The sequence below is a fragment of the Vigna unguiculata genome, chromosome 3, assembly GCF_037176805.1.
Source record: "Vigna unguiculata cultivar grain cowpea cultivar isolate G323 ecotype 2 chromosome 3, ASM3717680v1, whole genome shotgun sequence".
In the NCBI taxonomy this organism is placed as follows: Eukaryota; Viridiplantae; Streptophyta; class Magnoliopsida; order Fabales; family Fabaceae; genus Vigna; species Vigna unguiculata.
The window spans coordinates 14892975-14901018 of NC_140794.1; the positions used below are offsets into that span (position 1 = coordinate 14892975).

At 40.9% G+C, this 8044-nt stretch overlaps 1 non-coding gene across 1 annotated transcript; it reads left to right on the plus strand.

The window, feature by feature from the left end:
* The first annotated feature begins 5866 nt into the window (after nt 1-5866).
* LOC114180038 (small nucleolar RNA R71) lies at nt 5867-5973 on the plus strand. Its single transcript, XR_003603614.2, has one exon. It is a non-coding gene; the product is annotated as a small nucleolar RNA R71 (small nucleolar RNA).
* The last annotated feature ends 2071 nt before the right edge of the window (nt 5974-8044 follow it).

The window sequence follows — 8044 nt, forward strand, 5'->3', positions numbered from 1 at the left end:
TTTCAAGGTTGTAATGGGGCTGAGGACAAGGTGTGGAACATATGGATAAGTAGCTAAGCAACCAAGGAAATAGAGGAGCAATGGGGAATAAGTCTCAATCAATCATGAAAGTCATCCCAAACACCAACACTTCCAACTTCGGTTCTCACACAATACCCAAATCCAAACTCCTTTTTATTTCTTTTTGTTTTCTCTCTTTTTTTTTCTTTTTTCTATACAAAGAAGATGCAGAGAAACAACAATTTTGAAATCCCACCTGGGTATACAAATGAGCAATCCCAAGAACCAATAACAACTGCGCGCATAACCACACTTGTTGTGCGCGACCACACTTAATTAAGCACCCATTCTCAAAACAATTCCAAAGCTTTAAAATTTCCTAAGGTAGGAATAATCATGGTTTTTCAGGCTAAGGGCTTGTAATGAGCTATAGAACAAAGAAAGGGTATGCAGGCTCAAAAAGGGGTATCAACGGAAATAGTTCAAGGTAGGCTCATCTGGCTATAGGCTCACAGAACAAAATTGCCTAAATCATATCCCAACGTGCATGTGAATCAGAAAAGCATCAGAAAGAGTCAAGCCAAGGCCACTGTGCAAGCATTCAAGGGGCATATATCACACAATCAAAGAATAGAGAGTGGCTCAAATTCTCACACAAGGTAAAATAATTCCAAAAGCAACTTGACATGAAAAGAGAAAGCAAGGATATCAATTCACAGAATAACCAACAACTCATCCTCCAAGAGTGAAATGAGTGTTCCAAACAGAAAGCAAAAACATAACACTAACTAACACAAATTAACAAAAATGAAACAAACAAACGGAAACAACAACAAACAAACATACAGACCTGGACAAGTGCAATAAAAGTAAAGAAGAAAGAAAAGAAAACTCCCTGAATTATGGTGAAACAGCAGTGGGGTCAAGCAGGGAAGTTTCCTCCACAACAGTATCCACCAAGGCAGGATTGCTGAGGAATGGCTTCAGACGATGCCCATTCACTTTGAAGCTCATATCTGTGGACTGGCTTTGGATTTCAACTACACCATAAGGATAAACATTAGTGACAATGAAAGGACCAATCCACTTTGATCTCAACTTACCCCCCATGAGTCCAAGTCTGGAGTTATACAGTAAAACTTGCTAACCAACAGCAAACTCCTTTCTAGCAATCGAGCTATCATGGAATTTCTTGGTCTTCTCCTTGTAGAACATAGAGTTCTGATATGCCTCCAAACGGATCTCATCCAACTCGTTCAACTGCAGCTTCCTTTTCTCCCCAGCTTGATCAATAGAGAAGTTGCATGACTTGACAGCCCAGTAGGCTCGATGCTCTATCTCCACTTGAAGGTGGCATGGCTTACCAAAGACAACCCGATAAAGAGACATCCCTATAGGTGCCTTGTAAGCAGTCCTGTGAGCCCATAGAGCGTCTTCAAGTCTATTGCTCCAATCTTTCCTGTTGGGCTGCACAATCTTCTCCAATATCCTTTTGATTTCTCTATTTGAGATCTCGGCTTGCCCATTAGTTTGGGGGTGATATGGTGTAGAAAGTTTATGCACGACCCCGTACTTTTGAAGCAAAACCCCCAAGGATCTGTTGCAAAAATGGGTGCCCTGATCACTAACAATAGCTCGAGGAACTCCAAACCTGCAAAATATGTTAGACCTAACAAAATCCACAACAACTCGAGCATCATTAGTTCTGGTGGCTTTGGCTTCCACCCATTTTGAAACATAATCAATAGCAAGCAAGATGTAAGTGAAACCAAGAGAGACAGGGAAAGGGCCCATGAAATCTATACCCCAGACATCAAACACCTCATAAAATAGCATTGGTTGTTGAGACATCTGTTGTCTCCAAGAAATGGCTCCTCCTGCTCGTTGGCATTCCTCACACGTGCTACATATCCTCCACGCATCTTTGAAGATGGTGGGCCAATAAAATCCGCAATCTAGCACCTTACGAGCTGTCCTTTATGTGCCAAGGTGATAACCAGGTGCAGATGAATGACAAAATTTAAGGACCAAGTCAATCTCATGGTCCAGAATGCATCTCCTGGTAACCTGATCACTGCACATTTTCCACAGATAGGGGTCATCCCAAATGTAGTACCTAGTATCGCTCTTGAGTTTATCACATTGAGCTCTGGATGCTAGGGGAGGAAAAACAGAAGCAACAAGATAATTAACAATGTTAGCAAACCAAGGTGAGGAAGAAGTAGAGAGTGTCAACAAACTTTCATCGGGAAAGTCATCCTGGATCGGTGAAGCATCATCAATAGACCTCTCAATCCTGCTTAGGTGGTCTACAACCAGGTTTTGTGCTCCGCTCCTATCACGGATTTCCAAATCGAATTCTTGGAGCCAGAGCATCCATTTTATCAGCCGAGGTTTTGATTATGCCTTCTTCAACAGGTACTTAAGAGCTGCATGGTCAGTAAACACAACAACAGGAGAACCAAACAAATAAGATCGAAACTTTTCAAGTGCAAAAACTACCGCAAGGAGCTCCTTTTCTGTTGTGGTATAATTTTCTTGGGCAGCATCTAATGTCCTAGAGGCGTAGTAGATTACCCTCGGCTGCTTATCAATCCTTTGAGCTAGAACAACCCCTAATGCATAGTTGGATGCATCACACATAAGCTCAAATGGGGTTGTCCAGTCGGGCGCCTGAATGATTGGAGTTGTGGTCAGGGAATTCTTGAGGCAATCAAAAGCCTCTTCACATCCTTCATCAAAGATGAAGTCAACATCCTTCATCAAAGATGAAGTCAACATCCTTTTGCAGTAGATTGGACAGTGGGAGGGCCTTCTTACTGAAGTCTTGAATGAAGCGCCTGTAAAACTCTGCATGCCCAAGAAAAGAACGAACCTCTCGCACAGAAGAGGGGTAAGGCAATTGTGAAATAATTGAAATCTTGGCAGGGTCAACTTCAATGCCCTTTCTTGAAATTATGTGCCCCAATACTATGCCTTGTTATACCATGAAATGACATTTCTCAAAATTGAAAACAAGGTTAGATTGGATGCACCTGTTTAAAACTCTGTCCAAACTATCCAAACTTTCATCAAATGAGGACCCATACACAGTAAAGTTGTCCATAAACACCTCTATGCATTTTTCAAGAAAATCACTAAAAATGCTTAACATGCACCGCTGGAATGTGCCAGGGGCATTGCATAGGCCAAACGGCATCCTCCTATGGGCAAAAGTGCCAAAGGGGCAGGTGAATGTGGTTTTCTCTTGGTCCTCAGGTGTAATGTGAATTTGAAAATAACCAGAAAACCCACGAGAAAGCAATAGTGGGACTTACCTGCCAAGCGCTCAAGCATCTGATCAATAAAAGGCAGGAGGAAATGGTCTTTCTTGGTTTCTTAATTAAGCCTTCTGTAGTCAATGTAAACTCTCCAACTGTTTTGCACTCTCGTTGGAATCAACTCCTCTTTTTCATTTTTGACTACAGCGAGGCCTGTCTTCTTTGGAACAACATGGATGAGGCTGACCCACTGACTGTCAGAAATGGGGTAGATGATCCCAGCTTGTAGAAGCTTGGTCACCTCCTTCTTTACAACATCCGAGATGACAGGGTTAAGTCGCCTCTGTGGCTGCCTAACTGGCTTTGCTTCATCTTCCAACAATATCTCGTGCATGCATGTTGATGGGCTAATACCAGGAATGTCAGCCAATGTCCATCCAATTGCCTTTTTGTGCTTTCTAAGAACGTGCAACAACCTCTACTCTTGTTTAGTAGTGAGGGAGGTGGAAATGATGACAGACAGTTTGTCCTCCTCCTCTAAGTAGACATACTTGAGGTTGTCTGGTAGTGGTTTCAACTCTGCAGTACTGGATGCTGGCTGAATATCAGGAACCAGAGAGGAGGGAGAAATGAGTTCCACAGCCTGTACCTGAGCATAACAATCAAATGCATATGTACTCCCTGTAACATGGTTAGTGCAACCTGATTGTATAACATCCAGAGAGTCAAACTCAATAGATTTAACATTATCCACATCATATTCAGCATCATCAGAATCATAATAAAGAACATCAATGCATGCAAATTCAGTTAACTCAGACACAGATGAATGTTTTAATGCATGCACAGAGTGGAAATCAGAATTCAATCCATCAACAGCATCATCAATAATATCAACATGAAAAACAGAGTGATCCTTAGAAGGATGTTTCATGGCATCCAGAATGTTAAATCGCACAACAATATCATCAAACTCCATGGACAAAGTACCTGCATGGACATCAATTTTGGTTCGTGCAGTTTTCAAAAATGGTCTGCCTAAAATGATTGGTACAGAACCATGCGAAAATCCCTCTTCCATATCAAGAATGTAAAAATTAGCAGGGAAAATCAACTCACCAACACGAACCAAAACATCATCAACCAAACCTGCGGGGTGGGCAACACTTCTATTTGCCAACTGAATCACCACACCCGTAGGTTGCAAGGGTCCAAGAGAAAGAGATTTAAAAATAGACAGAGGCATTACATTTATTGAAACACCAAGATCAAGCATTGCATTTTCAAATTTATTGTTACCTATGATGCAAGGTACACAAAATGTACATGAGTCCTTGCACTTCTCAGGAATCTGAGGAACAGATTTACCTATCAATGCTAACACGTTTCTGCCCACGCTGATCTTTTCGTTTCCCTTTAGCCTCCTCTTGTGCGTGCATAGCTCCTTCAAGAATTTTGCATATCTGGGAATCTGTTTAATGGCATCCAACAGAGGTATGTTCACCTCCACCTTCCTGAATGTTTCTAATATCTCCCTGTCAACCTCTTCCATCTTTTTGCTTGGAATGGCTCTTAGAGGGAATGGAAGAGGTATGGAAGGTGCAACAGTAGAGGTGGAAGGCGTAGAAGTCACAGCAGATGTGGAAGGACCTGCTGCATGAGCATCACGCTTTCTCTTAAGTGTGGCAGGGTCGACTTCCTTTGGAGGTGTAGGCTCGGAAGTGGGAACTTCAGTGTTCTTCCCAGATCTCAATGTAATGGCACTCACATTCCTAGGATTTTCCACCGTCTGTGATGGAAGCTTGTTAGAATTCTGAGTATGTGCCTGGTTTAGCTAAGTGGCCATCTGCCCCATTTGATTTGTCAAACTCTGGATTGAGGCCCTAGTCTCCTACTGGAATTGCATATTTTGAAGGGTCATCATCCTGACTAACTCCTCCAATGAAGTAGAAGAAGAAGGTGCAGGTGCTGCAGCAATAGCTGGTGTGGGTACAGGTGGAACCGGAGCAGCTTGTGGTGCAGGTGCAACTTTTTGTTGTGGAGGTGGTTGCACATTTTGAAATTGTTGGGGCTGTTGCTAGTTACCCTGGTTTCCCCATCTCAAATTAGGGTGATTCCTCCATCCTGGATTATATATGTTGGTTGACAAATCATGGTGGTTTTGTTGTTGTTGTTGTTGGGGCCTATTGTTGAAAATATTTGCTGCATAGGCCTGAGGGGTATCCACTGGTGTAGAAGAAGAAGCTTGTTGTTGCAATGCTGGGCAAGAGTCTGTAAAATGATCAACAGATGTACAAAGGCCACAAACTCTTGCAGATGGAGCTCTCTAATTGGAAGCAAGTTGGTTGACTAGTGTGGTAAGAGCATCAATCTTAGTTTACAACTTCTTCGTGTACTCGGTTGCCCCTACATCATGAACACCTCTAACAACTATGGCATCACTCCTTGTGCCAAATTGTTGAGAATTTGAAGCCATGTTCTCTATTAGTCGTCTGGCTGCAGTTGGGGTTATGTTACCAAGGGCACCACCACTTGCGGCATCAATCATATTTCGATCCATGTGGTGCAAGCCTTCATAAAAATACTGCAGAAGGAGATGTTCAGAGATCTGATGGTGTGGGCAGCTTGAACTGAGATTCTTGAACCTCTCCCAGTACTCATAAAGGGTCTCCCCAGATTGCTGCTTGATGCCAGAAATCTCCTTTCTTATGGCTGTTGTCCTTGAAGCAGGAAAGAACTTGGCAAGGAACAATCTTTTCAGGTCATCCCAGCTTGTGATGGACCTGGTTGCTAGGTAGTACAGCCAGTCTTTCGCATTACCCTCCAAAGAATGAGGGAAAGCCTTTAAGTACACATGGTCCTCTTGGACATCTGCAGGTTTCATGGTGGAACAGACGACATGAAACTGTTTCAAGTGTTTGCACGGGTCCTCACCTGCAAGACCATGAAACGTTGGCAACAAGTGTATTAAACCAGTTTTCAGTACATATGGAACTTCCTCCTCAGGGTATTGAATGCATAAACTATCATAAGTGAACTCTGGTGTAGTGAGCTCACTCATGGTTCTCTCATGAGGTGGAGGAGGTTGAGCCATGTTATCAGTATGAAAATCAAAATGCTCAGAATAAACAGAATGCTCAGAATGCTTAGAATGCAAAGAATGAGGAGTGTCAGGAATGTGATAAGAGTCAGAAGAATCAAGAAAAGTTACTGAATATTCAGCATGCAAAGATGGATTCCTAAGATGCCTACTTCCTCTGTGGAATGTCCTATCAATCTCAGGGTCAAATGGTTGTAATTCACTTGGGTTTCCCCTAGTCATGAAGCAAAAAGCATTAATTGTGGTGATATTGGCATAACATAGGGTATAACTACAAGTATACTGAAACGACCTCGAAATGACTTGAAAATTGGTAGGATATTCCTTTGAGTGGTCAAACAGAAGCACAAAAAAAATCAGATCAAAAGTCAAAGCACAAGTATTTTTAACAATTTTTTAAAAGTGGAAAAAATGAAGAAAAATCACAAAAAACATTGCTGAAATGTAGAAAACGGCATTTTCTGGAGAATCGGAGTTTGCAAACCGGCAAAGCGAGTTCCACCAAGGTGGGAAATCAAATTCCACCCCAAATGCATATAAAATAATAGTGAATCTGACAACCAGAGCAAAAGTTATGGTCCTCTGAAGTTTCACTAAAAATCAGTCCAAAATTTTTTTGAATCTCTTAACTCAGACCATACCAACTGCTCCAGCTATTTTTCCTATCAAGATCAATGTCTTAGAAGTGGGGGAAAAAAATTTCAAGTCAAAACAAGCACCGTAGCATCCAAAACAAAAATCCAGAAGTTAAATGCCAGATTCGGACACTATTCACTACTACTAATAACACTATTCATTCGCTGCGACACTATTCACTACACTACACAGAGAAACACACAGGTCTGCTAGGGTTTTCTTTGCCCTTTCACATTTAAGCCAAAACTGATTCTACCCAAAAAAATTAAGATTTAATTCATGTCTATCAAGGTTTGAACCCATGACCACTCACTCACAATTCAAGTGCACCACCAACTCAATCAATCATGTTTAGTGACCACCATCAAAATCCTAGGATTATACCATCACTTAGCAAAATCAATATATATTATCAAAATATTAATTAATAAATTAATAACACACAATTACCATACATAGGACTCGAACCCAAGTCCTCTCACATAATCAAGTACTCTCAACCACTTAAGTTAGTACTTTTTCACATCACACCATGTACATTTAATGACATCAAAGTTACCACCACCTGCATTTATTAATTAATTAATTTCATGGGTCTTACAAGCACTATTACTGCTCATAGAACTAAGTTGGACTCGAGAGCTAGTCCTAATATGTTTTTGGGCTATAAACCTAATACAAAGGGGTATTTTATGTTTAATATGGTTCATCATATCAGATATGTCTCTAGGAATGTTATTTTCCATTAGAATACGTTCCCTTATCAAAGTAATAATCAATGTATTGATATTGCCCAACCAAGTTCTTTGCCTCTACATGACAATTTTCACAATACTCTAAATCGTGATTCTCTTTCTGCTTCTTGTGATAAGATGATCAACAAGTTGTCCATATTGATCATAATAGTGTTAATGATTTAATTTCTATTAATACTCATGTTGTTGGGGTTAGAAATCCTCTTTCATATCTCAAAGACTATTAGGTAACCATAAATTCCTTTAACAATGGTAAGGTTTCTCCTATTAGATATCATATCTCTGAATTCATG